The following is a 13,490-nucleotide window of genomic DNA, read 5'->3' as shown; positions in this document are numbered from 1 at the left end:
GTTAAACATTCTGAACAGCAATTATTTAGTGACGGACATGTGGTCACAAAGAACGTGAAACTGTTGCATCTGGATTGAACAAAGGCACTGATACTGAGGACAAGACTGGTATATCATGATGGTGATATTGGACAGGATTGGTGAGTGGGGAGGACATGGAGATGTAAATCTGTGAAGGACAAAATGAATTATGGAGTTTCAGAAGAATCTGGTTCCTTCTCGCATATCAGTAATTTATAAATCGTGGTTTGTTTGTTATAGTTTATAAGGAAATGAATTTTGGTTTGGAACTGAAGATATTGACTTGCACTTTCCAAAATGTATATATCATGAACAGAAATTCAGTTCAACCTGGTTTAGTAGACAAATATAATGACTTACCAGAAACACCAACTATTGCGAGGATGGGATAGGAACCAACTCGAATAATCCATAGGATATCCTGGATCCAATATGCTAATGATATCCAAGGCTGAGAAAGCCAGTAAAGACTCAAGGATAAACTCCTCTCCATTGTTAGAGCATTTCATTCTAACGTTCTCAGATTCTGATCCATTGTTGGAACATTCCAATCCATGGTCCTCAAATTATGAACAATTATTGTAACACTCCTGCCTGATGTTCTCAGATTCTGATCTCTCCTCCACCTCTGTCTCGAGCTGCTGATCCCTATTAGTGCTGTTAGTGATGTTCCTACTCAAACTATGGGATAACACATGAAATAGAGTCCATTATCTCTCAACGATGGAAACTCTCCAATATGATAATTAGGATCCATGGAGGTGGACATTAATTACAGTCACTGAACAAATAGCTTCATTTCAGCCCTTTGAGTTCAAAATTTAAAAAGTTAAAATTAAAAAAAAATGTTTAAAATTTACTCATTTAGCTTAGGATATATTGGGGGTGACTGAGGGAAGGAATATTGGAGATGGTAGATTGATTGCGTGTATTCATTCAATCTGCCTTGGGAATAGGAGTAATGTCAAAGGATTGTCAGGATAAACATGTTTCTCCATTTATCAATTGAAACATACAGTCTGTAACTACTGATCAGTGACTATAATGTCAGTAAAATACGGAGACAACTTTTCTAGTCCATAATCTGACAGGCAAATGTGCCTACGACAACATGAGTTATAACAGACAAATGGCATGGATATGTTAACAGAGAATATGATGCGACACACAATTCAGATGGTTAGTCGAGGATCAGAGAGGGCAGGTGAGGGTCATGCTGTTAATGTTGTCGATGTCAATCAACTGTGATTAAATACCATGCACTGGTTTTCAATTTGAGTGTGATTATGATATTGGGGACATGGCTGCAGAGACTGGAGGGAGGGAACATGATATTTCCCAGTCATCAGTATTGGGATGTTACTCTTTATAAAGCATAAGAAGATCAAATTCCAGGATACATCTCCAATGAGAAATGAGGAGAGCCAATATTAACAAGACGACCAAAAGGCAATGGAGCAGAAATTTGGCCTTTCAGCCCATTGAGCCTGCTCCACCATTTAATGATGGCTGTTAAGCTTTTCAACCCCAATCGTCCGCTTTCTATTTGTAACCTTTCATCCGTTTACAATCAAGAACCGATCTGTCTTAAATATACTCAATTAACTGGCCTCGACAGCCTTCTGTAGCAGTGAATTTCCTAGATTCACCACTCTCTGGCTGAAGAGGTTCGTCTTTATCTGTGTTTGAAAAGGTCTTCCCTTTTCTCTGTCCCCTCGGGTCCTAGTCTCCCCTCCATTGGAAATATCTTCCCAAAATCCACCCTGTCCAGGTCATTCAATATTCTGTAAGTTTCAAGTAGACCTCCCGACATCCTTCTGAACTCTATCAAATATAGACCCAGAGCCCTCAGATGTTCTTCATATGTTAAGCTTTTCATTCCTGGGACCAATTTCGTGAATATTATCGGAAAATATTCCAGGTCCAGCACAATAATCCAAATGTAGCCTGACCAAAATCTTATAGAGTCTCAGAATTACATTCCTGTATTTATATTCAAGCCCTCTTGAAATAAATGGAGTCATTTTATTTGCCTTCCCAACTGCTGACAACCTGCAGGTTTACCTTTCAAGATCCTTGGACCCCAACCCTCCCACTGCTCCCCCCCCCCCTTGCCCAAGTCTTCTGAATTTGCTCACTGTTTAGAAAATAGTCCACGCTTTTATTTTTCCTGGCAAACTGCATGACCTCACACTTGCCCACGTTATACTCCACCTGCCACTTCTTTGCTCACTCCCCTTACCTGTGCAATTCCTTCAGCAGGAGAAAGTGAGGACCGCAGATGCTGGAGATCAGAGTCAAAAAGTGTGGTGCTAGAAAAGCACAGCCAGTCAGGCAGACTGAGGAGCCGGATGTTCGATGTTTCCGTCATGAAGCCTTTATCAGGAATGAAGTGGGTGGGCAGAAGGCGGTTGAGAGATGAATGGGAGAGGCTGGGATGAAGGTAGCTCGGAAGGCGATGGCTAAATGAAGGTGAGTGGTGAACATGGAAGGTGGAGTGGATAGATGGGAAGGAATATAGACAGGTAGGATCGCTCAACAGGCGTGCTCAGTTGGACGGTTAGGTCTGGGATAAGGTGGAGGGAGGGGAGATGAGGAAACTGGTGACATTGCGATGAATACCATGTGGTTGAAGGGTCCCAAGGTGGAAGTCGATGTGCTGGTGGCTAGAAAACGGCAGTGGGGGAGGCCAAGAACTTGCATGTCCTTGGAGGAGTGGTAGGGGGAGGCGAAGTATTCAGCCACAGGGAAGTGGGATTGTTGGGTTTGTGATGGAGAGTGTTCCCTGAAACGTTCTGCAAGTTGACGTCCAGTCTCCCCAGTGTAGAGGAGACCAGGATCAATGGGCACAGTAGATGAGGTGTTTGGATTCACAGTATCTTCTCTGCCTGATTGGAAGGATCCTTTCGGGCCTTGGATGAAGGTGTGGAGGAAGTTGTTGGCACAGGTTTCATACCTCTTGCAATGGCAACGGAAAGTGCCGGGAGTGGAAGGTGGCTTATTGGGGTGTGGGAGGGCGGACGTGTGAACCTAACGAGGCAGTCGTGAAGGGCATGGTCTCTGCAGAATGCTGATAGGGGTGGGGAGGGAAGTATATCTCTGTTGTTGTGGTCTGACTGTTGGTGGCGTAGGATGATGCATTGTATCCTGAGGTTGGTGGTCTGGAAGGCGAGCATCAGAGGGGTGCTACTGCACCCTCCTGCATCCGAACAACCTCTTCTATGCTACCTATCCCTTTATTCCATCTTTGCACTGTTTGAAAACTTAGGCAGAATTCCCTCAAGTGCCTTCATGTAGACCATTAATGCACAAAGTGAATTTTGTGGTCCCAACACTGAGTCTTGAGGAAAACCACTTGTCACTGGATACCATCCTGAGAAGGACACTTCTATCTCCACTCTCTGCTTTCTGTCATACAGCCATGCATCTATCCAAGCTAGCACCTTGCCTGTAACATCAGGGGCCCTAATCTTTCTCAATAGCCTCCTGCGTGGCACCTTATCAATGGAATTTAGCGAAGCAGGTGGATAACATATATTGGTTCTCCTTGGTCAAATCTGCCCGTTTCTCCCTCAAAGTATTCCAGCACTTTTGTTAGGCATGACCTTCCATTGATGAAACAATGCTGACTTTGCACACTTTTACTAAATACTTCCAAGTATTCAGAAATCCCATTCTTCACGATGGATTCCAGGATGTTACCTACAACCAAGGTTAGGCTAATCAGTCTGTAATTTTCCATATTCTGCCTAACTCCCTTATTAAATGGAGTATGACGTTAGCAATTTTCCAGCCTTTCCTGATTTTAATCATTCCTGAAATATTACCACTTTCACTTTCACTACTTCTTCAGCTATCTCCCTTACAATGCTGGGATGTAGTCCATTTGGTTCAGATGATTTATCCAAATTCAGGCCATTTAGTTTTCTAGCATATTCTTCTTGATGATGACCACCATACTCAGCTCTGTCCTCTCACTGTCTTCAGTTTTTGGGAAATTACTCGTTTCTTGCATCATGAACATTGATGCAAAGTTCCTCATTCATTTCTTTGTTTTCCGCTACTGTTTCTCCCGCATCATTTTCCAGGGATCCATATTCACGTTTGCCTGTCTTTTTTCACTTTATATGTCTAAAGAACGTCTTACAGTCTCCTTTCTACTACTGGTTACCTTACCTCCATATCTAATCTTCTCTGTCATTTTTTGCCCTCTGTTAGTCTTTGTAAGATTCCCAATTCTCTAGTTTCCCACTGCCCCTCACCATATTATACGCTTGCTCTTTTGCTTGTATGCAATCCCTCACTTCCCTCGTCAGCCCTGAATGTCTCATCCTCCCTGTACTATGCCTCTATTCCTCGGCAAGAATCTCTGCTGTGTCTCCTGAATTAATCTTGGAATCTGCTGCCATTGCTGTTCCCCTGTCTTTCATGCTTGATCCCTGTCCCAGTCAATTCTACCCAGCCTCTCCCTTGTGCCTCTGCAGTTGCCTTTATTCAGCTGAAATACTGTAACCTCTGATTCTATCTTCTCTCTCTCAAATTATAGAATAAATTCGTCCATGTGCTGATGATTGCCTCCGAAGTTTACCTTCACCCTAATCTCCCTTACGAATCTTACGTCATTAAGTTCAGTATCATCTGTTGCCGACTGGACTCCACTAGAAGTTGCTCCAAAAAGCCATCTCATAAACATTCCTAAATTTCATTTTCTTGCGAACCACTACCAATCTAATGTTCCCAGATCCCCTGCAAACTGAAATCCCCCATGGTTACTGTACTTTGCCTTTCCTACACATCTTTACTATCTCCTGGCGTATCTTGTGCCCTAGCTCCTGACTACTCTTTGGAGCCCTGTACAAGACTTCAACTGTGGTTGTCTTACCTCTTGTGGTTCCTCAATTCTACGCCATCTGACTTTACTTCCTTTCTTACTATTGATTTAATTTCATTTCTTACTAATAATGCAAACACACTCCCTCTCTCCACCTGCCAATCTTTTCGAAAGGATAAATTTCAGTAAATATTCAGATCCCCTTGCAGCCACATCTCCGTGATGCCCATCGCTTCATACACGCCCATTTAATTCTGCACCACAAGCTCATTTACCTTATTCCTTATACAGCATGCATTCAGTTATAACCCCTTCAGTCCTGCATTAACCATCCCTCTTCTCATTGTCATTCATTTGAGCAGTGTACTTGAAGTGTGATATGTTTAAACATTTCCAGATGCTCTATCCTATTCGTGTTTGTGCTGGAGATTTTAATAACCTCTCCTGAGTTCTGTACTCTTACCTCCTCTTTTAATTGGGCTTTTCTAATTAAACCCTATAACTGCACCCCACCCCGCCCGCACACGCGCGCGCGCGCGCGCACACACACACACACACACACACACACACACACACACATACACACACACACACACACACACACACACACACCCTAATCAGTTTAAAGCTCTGTCTACAGCCCTGGTTAGGATTCACTCGGATTCTGGTCCCAGCACGGTTCAGATGACGACTGTCCCATCGGAGCAGGTCCTTTCTTCCTCAATAATAAGATGTATTTATTCAACACAAAATACAAGCATAAAAAGGCTTTTCTGTGCATACCAAAATATGAAAACAACAAAAAGACAATAATGTTAAAATACACTCACTATGTGGAGCTATATTAATTGTAATGTGAATTACCAAACCATGGAACTGGTGTGCAAACTTTATCAATCATTATTTGACCCAGAGCTGAGATCCTGATTTCCCCTCTGCCAGTGATTCCCTTCACTGAGATTCCACCCTGCCTCTCACGCAGTGTCAAGAGGGGCTACAAGTTCCTGTTGGCCCAGAATATTTAAATTAATCCACCTTTTCCCTGGAACCACTCTATTGGTCTATTGGATTGTGTTTAGCTGTCAGCAACTCAGATCTGGGATGTTATTGGCAATAAATGATCTGGGATGACAGCCAGTATCAGCATGGTGCTCACAGGGTATGGCACCAGACAAAGGGCTTACAGTTTGTGAGAGTTTCTAAAAAAAGTTTCGGTGCATTTCTCTTCATGCTGTCTCTTGATCGAACTTCACATTCGTTTGACACCCCTTTCTCTCACTCACTCTGTCGCAGTTTTTTTTCACTCTCTTTATCTCACTTCACTGTCTTTCACTCTGTTTATTTCTCTCCCTCTCAGTCTAGCTCCGATCATTCCCTCTATTTTCAAGTTGTCAATTTGAAGAGCTCATGGATGCATGGTGGGCTGAATGGCCTCCTTTTGTGTTGCATTAACTCTGACGTTCTCCGACCCACAGTAACAAATTTTAGTGCTTGGAGAGACAAGCTGGTCCAGTGAAGGACACAGTGGACAATTAACCATTATCTCTTCCTATTTTCTGACATGCAGCGACATCGAAATATCTCTTCAAACAAACAGATTCCTCATATTAAAATCAACACACTTCAGACTGCCAGGCCACTGAACACAGTAGCCTCTGTTTTATTTTTTGTTGGTCTTATTGTTATGGGATTAGTCTCCAACTTCTCCTCAGTCACTGTACCTGTGGACCTACTGCTGTGGTTCCACACGCCCCTCCCACACCGCCGACACACACGAGCTTAAAACCTCGTAAAGAACAATAGAAACCTGCCTGCCAGGAGATTGCTGACAGTTCAAGTCCATCTCGTCCATCTTGTTTATATCCTACCAACCCGGGAATCCCAATGATCCAATATCGGAGATTGTTATCAGTTCATGTGCATCCCGTCCTTCTTGTGTGTATCCTACTGACCCGTGAATCCCAATCATCCCCATATTGTAAATTGCTTCCAGTTCAGGTTCATACCGTTCTTTTTGTATATATCCTACCAACTCGGGAATCCCAATGATCCACATATCGGAAGTGCTGCCTCCCCGACCAGAACTTTGATCGTGTATTTAACTGTGCGACCGTACGATTCCTAACCTCACTCTCACGTGACATTTTGTAATGTCTCCAAAATTCAAATATCCTTTCAGCACAACTCCAGCAAGGCCTTTTCTTTAAACTGGATAGTTTTGATAATAAAAACTTAAGTGTGACATAAGGAAAGTGGGACCACTGAATCAGTCCAATGACTACCGGATCTGATATCTATCCCCACCACCAAACCTGCTTGACAAGGTATACACATGGACCATCTATTTGCAGATGGCCGAGGATAAACAGAATATTAGAAAATGTCAGCGCAGATGGATGTAATTCAGCCTGTTTACTCAGCTTTGCTGTTCATTTGAATTCTAGTTATTCTGTTCCTTTCAAAGGCAGGGTCTTTACCCAGCATCCCCAGCGAGTCAGAAAGTTCCCAGTGTCGTTGTGTACACAGTCCTTCAGATTAGATTAGATTACTTACAGTGTGGAAACAGGCCCTTCGGCCCAACAAGTGCACACCGCCCCGCCGAAGCGCAACCCACCCATACCCCTACATCTACCCCTTACCTAACACTACGGGCAATTGAGCATGGCCAATTCACCTGACCTGCACATCTTTGGACTGTGGGGGGAAACCGGAGCACCTGGAGGAAACCCACATTCACGGGGAGAATGTGCAAACTCCACACAGTCAGTCGCCTGAGGCGGGAATTGAACCCGGGTCTCTGGCGCTGTGAGGCAGCAGTGCTAACCACTGTGCCACCATGCCGCCCACCTGCGAAGGGAGTATCCAGTGCCAGGCAATGGGGTGTGGGGAGTCCAGGGGTGGCACAAGGAAATGCTGCATGTCGTGACGATGGACTGAGGGATCTGAGAGAGAAGGAATGGGCATCCAGGGACACTGCACTCAGAGAAGTGGCCGGGCAAGATTCCTAAACACCCAGGGGAACCCGCGAACCACGGCTTCTTTTACAAAATTACTGTCACATTTGCTGCATTTCTCCATCGAACAAAAGCAAAAATTCCATAGATGGTAGAAACCTGAAGCAAACATAGAAATGTACTGTGGAGAGAGAAGAGATTAAATGCTCCCAATGCAGACACGGGAAGAATGTTCAAAGTCCACCCAGACAGCGTCCAGAGATTGGAAATGTACCAAATGTCCTCAGCACTGTGAGGCAGCATTGTTGTGTCACCACGTTGCCCAATGATGGATAATTGGGGATAGTATAGTTAAAAGCAGAGATACTGTTCTCTGTGATCAGGATTTAGAGTCCTGAAAATCGTGTTGACTACATGGTGCTCGCGTTTGGGATATATCATCTGGGTTGCAGAACTTGGAGTAGGAGGGGAATGATCCAATGGTCAGGGTCTGTGTAGGTACCAAAGGCTGGACAAACAAATGACCATGAGAAGAGCGACGGGTAATACAGGACTGAACTATAATTTCGGAATGCATGCAATTTAAGGAATAAGGTAAGTGAGCTTGTGACTTATCCATAAGTAGGCAGGTACGACATAGTGGGCAGAACAGTGACATCGCTGCGAGAGGATCAGGATTGGGAGCTGAATATTCAAGGATATTCATCCTGTCGAAAAGATACGCAAGTGGGCACAGAGATAGAGTTGGCTCAGTATTAAGAATGGAATTGAATCAATAATTAATAATAAGAAATGAAATAAGATCAGATGGTGTAGAATTGAGGAATCAAAAAGGTGAAAAAATGCAGTTGGAATTATATCCAGGGAGCTGGTGTGTAAGATACACCAGGCACTCGAAAGATCTGTTGGAAAGGCAAAGTTATAGTGATCATGTGGGATTTTATTATGCAGATGGACTGGGAATTAAGACTGATGGTGGTTGGCAGGAAAAGGAATTTGTAGAATGTCTACGAGATGGCTTTTTGGAGCAGCTTGTGCGGGCAGACTAAATGAGGGGAGCTTAAGGTGACAGTGATCATAATATAATTGAATTTACTCTGCAATTTCAGATGGAGAAGTTAGAATCAGAAGTAACGGCATTACAGCTGAATAAAGGCAATTACACAGATATGAGTGAGGAGCTGGGTAGAATTGACTGGGAGACGGGCCCAGCAAGAAAGACAGTGCAACAGCAATGGCAGGAGATTTTTCGAGTAATTCAGGATGGAGCAGAAATTTATTCTGAGGGAAAAGAGGCTTGTATAGGGAGAATGGGACAATCATAGCTGACTAGGGAAGTCAGGTAGGTATAGCATAAAAGCAAAAGCGAAAGCATATAATTTTGGAAAGTGCAGTGGGAAACCTGAGCTTACAAAGACAAAACTGAGGGCAAACAAAATAAAATAAGGAGGGATATCATTGAATATGGGGGTAAGCTCGCCAGTAAGATAAAAGAAGACTGTAACAGTTTCTTTCGATACATAAAGTATAAAAGAGCGGCAAAAGTGAACACTGGATTGCTGGAAAATGAAACTGGAGAAATAGTATGGGGAACGAGAAAATGGCCAAGGAACTGAATAATTACTTTGCATCAGCTTTCATGGTGGAATGCATGAGTAATACCTTAAACATTCAAGAGATTGAGGGGCCAATGCTGAGTATGATGGCCCCCACCATGGAGAACATGCTAGAATAAGATGTAATCGCCCAAAGGTGGGTAAATAACCTTGACCAGATGGACTACATTCCAGTGTTATAAGGGAGATAGCTGAGGAGGGAGTGGAGGCAATCGTGGTTATCTCTCAGGAATCACTAGAGTAAGGAACGATCCCAGAGCTCTGGAAACCCACTAACGTGACACTCCTTTTTAACGAGGGAGTAAGGAAAAAAGACAAAAAAAAAAATCCCATGAATAGTTTAACCTTTGTCATATCTAAGATCCTGGAATCCATTGTGGAGGATGAGCTTTCTGAATACTTGAAAGTCTTTGGTAAAATAGGGCAAAGTCGGCATGATTTCATCAAGGGAAGTTAATGCCTGACAAATCTATTGGAATTCTTTGAAGAGGAAATTAGCAGGCTCGACCAAGCACAGCCAATGGATGTTATCCACCTGTAATTCAAGAAGGGCTTTGACATGGAGTCACACAGGAGATAACTGAGTATGATAAGGGTCTATGGTGTTAGAGGCAAGGTAGTGGCATGAATAGAAGCTTGTCTATCTGGCAGAAAGCAGAGAGTGGGGATAAAAAAGTACTTCTCAGGATGGCAGCCGGTGACAAGTGGTGATCCAGAATGCTCAGTGTTGGAATCATAACTTTTTACTTGTTACATTAAAAAATTAGATGAGGGAATTGAGGGCACTCTGGCGAGGTTTGCAGACGATACAAAGATAGGCACATGGTCGTATTGAGGAAGCGGAGAGGCTGAACAAGGATTTGGACAGGCAAAGAGATCGTCAGATGCATTCCAACGTTGGAAAGTGTGAGGTCATGCACTTTGGCACGAAGTTTAGAGGCATGGTCTATTTTCTAAATGGCGAGAAAATTCAGAAATCTGAAGTGCAAAGGGACTTGGGAGTTCTCGTGCAGGGTTCTCTCAAGATCAGCTTGCAGGTTGAGGCAGTTATTAGGAGGGCAATTGCAATTATGACTGGGAGCATTTACTACGAGAAGAATTGAATACAAGAACTGACTCTGTACGGCTTTGATCAGACCATATTTGGAGGATTGTGCTCATTTTTGAGCTCCATACCTCAGGAAGGATGTACTGGTCCTGGAGCGTGTTCAGAAGATTTTCACGAGAATGGTGATAGGAATGAAAAGCTTATTGCATGAGGAATGTTTGAGTACTCTGGGTCTATACTTGATAAAATTTGAAAGGATGAGAGGGAATGTAATTGTAATAGACAGGATACTGAATGACCCGGAGAGAGTGGAAGTTGTTCAGATGTTTCTATTGGATTAAAACCGAGGGCACAGCCTTAAATGAAAGGGACCACTTTTTATAACAGTGATAAGAGAAAGTTATTTAACCATAGAATGGTGAATCTTTGAAATGTATTGTCACAGAAGGCTGTTGGGGCAAGCCATTGGGTATATTTGAGGCGGAGATAGAGAGTTCTTGATTATCCAGGAGATGAAGGGTTATGGGGAGAAGGTCGGAGAATGGGTTTGAGAAACCTATCAGCGATGATTGAATGACGGAGCAGACCCGATGGGCTAACTGTCCTAATTTATGCTCCAATGTCTTATAGTCTTCTGGTATGAACCTTAAGGAGGTACCGTGCATCTCTGAGAAGATAGATTCATGTTCTTCATAAAGGTCAGAAGCTGTTGGGAATAGTTAACTGTTTGAGAATGAAGGTATCGTGGCTGCTGTCAGGATGGTGGATAATATGACATTCAGTGCGGGATCACACACCAACTGCACTGTATTAATATGGGGAGTGTTTATTCAAAACTTGGACCTGTCCGTCTCTATCAATGGGGAGTAGGGTTTGGGGTAGGTGGGCGTAACGTCCGCCCAGGCAATTTAACTATCCCGAAGCATGCATCCTGAGTGAAATAGCAGTCATGGAATTTATCACCGTCTCATTGTCTGTTTAGAATATAAGGAGCAATTGTCCATCTCTCTCAGGGTTCAATGTAATCACCACTTATTCTCTCACAGCGCTACACTCCTCATGGTGCCATCATCCCAGGGACTAATCTGGTGGAACTCCTCTTCTCCCTCTCTGTGTTAAGGAGATCACTCCAGATAAAGGAAAGAAAATCTGTCCACAATATGCCAAATACTGCCTCAACAACACTCTCAAGTTTGATCACAATAATTCCTTTCCCTCACTTAGCTGGCTCCATTTCTTTCGTGTGACACAGGAAACCATTCATTTACAATGCACTGCCATTGATGTAGAATTTAAAAACATCCTTACATCTATATGTCAGCATCAATAAAGCCAGCACCAGAGGTGCCCATGGAGACGGACATCACTCTTGGAAGAGACTCAGTCACAAAGAATACATCTAACATAGTGTATGGCGACCTACCTGAATGGAAATGAGCCGTAAGAATATGGGATGCAGGCAGAGGAAGGGAACAACTTTTCCTGTTATTCTGTCCTCACGGGATGTGTGCGGCCCTGGTCAGGCCAGCATGTTATGCCGATCTTGAACTGAGTGGCTGTTTCAGCTGTTCCACAGGACAATAAATAGTAAAACAAATTGCCGTGGGTTTGCAGATAATCAGAGTCTTGACCAGAGAATGATGACCCACTGCCTTCTCTAATGGGCATAAGGCAAGCCGATATCAACAGGTTATTATTCTGTGGTTCTAGAATACGAGCCAATGACGTGATCCACCATACACTGTCTGCCCATCTTTCATATTTTGTGCAGAGAACGAGTCAAACATCTCAAGTGCAATTATTTTGCGATGGGCACGTGGTTAGAAGGGATTTGAAACAGATGTATCTGGAATTAACAAAGGCACAAACGATGGTTTATTCAGGAATTGAACTGAGGCTGAGGAGGAGACTGGGACGTCTTAATGGTGGGACTGGACAGGATTGGTACAAGGGGAGGATATGGAGATGTACACTTTTCAGGAGAAAATGAATCAAAGAGATTGAGAACAGTGTGTTTTATCCTCGCGTATTGGTGAGTAATTTGTAAATAATAGTTTGCTAGTTATAATTTCTAAGGACTGGAATCTTTGATTGGAGCTGAAAACGTTGGCTTGCACCTTTCCAAAATCTGCATATCATGAATCTGTTCAGACCATTTCACTAAACACACAGAGTGACTTACCAGGAACACCAACTATAGCAAAGATAGGGTAGTAACCAGCTTGAATAACCATCAGTACATCTTCAATCCGCGATACTAATGATATCCAAGGTTGGGAAAGCCAGTAAAGACCATAGGATAAACTCCTATCCATTGTTGGAACATTCCAGTCTAATTTTCCCAGATTTCCATCTCTCCTGCCCTTCTCTCTGAAGCTTCTAATCCCTATTATTGCTGTTGGACATGCTCCCGCTCACACTATAGGATAAAACACTGAAAGCATTCCCTTATTAATAGAAGAGAGAAACTCTCTCGGGACGCAAACGATCCACGGAGACTGACATAATTACAGTCGCTGAACAAATAGCTCCAGTTCACCCCTTTGAATTCAATGCTACTTTATTGAAATTCAAAATAACGTTGAATATTTATGCATTCTGGGTGTGATATGCGAGTGTGACTGAAGGAAGGAGTGTTGAAGATGGCAGATTGATTGGGTGTAATCATTCAGTCTGCCTTGGGTATGGAAGTAATGCCAGAAGTTTAACGGAACATAAACATGCTTCTCTGTAAATAAGTACAGAAATGAATACCGTAACTACTGATTACTGATATCATTGTAAAATCTGTAAAACATTGAGAAAATATTTATCATCCATGATCTGATCGTAAAATGTGCCAAAAAAGATACGTGGGTTACAACAAACAAACGGCATGGATACGCTAACAGAGAATTACACATGGCAAACACAGTGCAGATTGTTATTCCAGGATCAAAGAGGGCAGGTGTGGGTCAGGCTGATGATGTAATCGATGTTAAGGACCTGTCATGAAGTGTCATTTACTGGACTTCAATTAC

Source organism: Chiloscyllium punctatum, chromosome 28 (genome assembly GCF_047496795.1).
Source record: "Chiloscyllium punctatum isolate Juve2018m chromosome 28, sChiPun1.3, whole genome shotgun sequence".
Classification (NCBI taxonomy): Eukaryota; Metazoa; Chordata; class Chondrichthyes; order Orectolobiformes; family Hemiscylliidae; genus Chiloscyllium; species Chiloscyllium punctatum.
The sequence above is the reverse complement of the archived record's forward strand: the minus strand, read 5'-3'. Positions refer to the sequence as shown.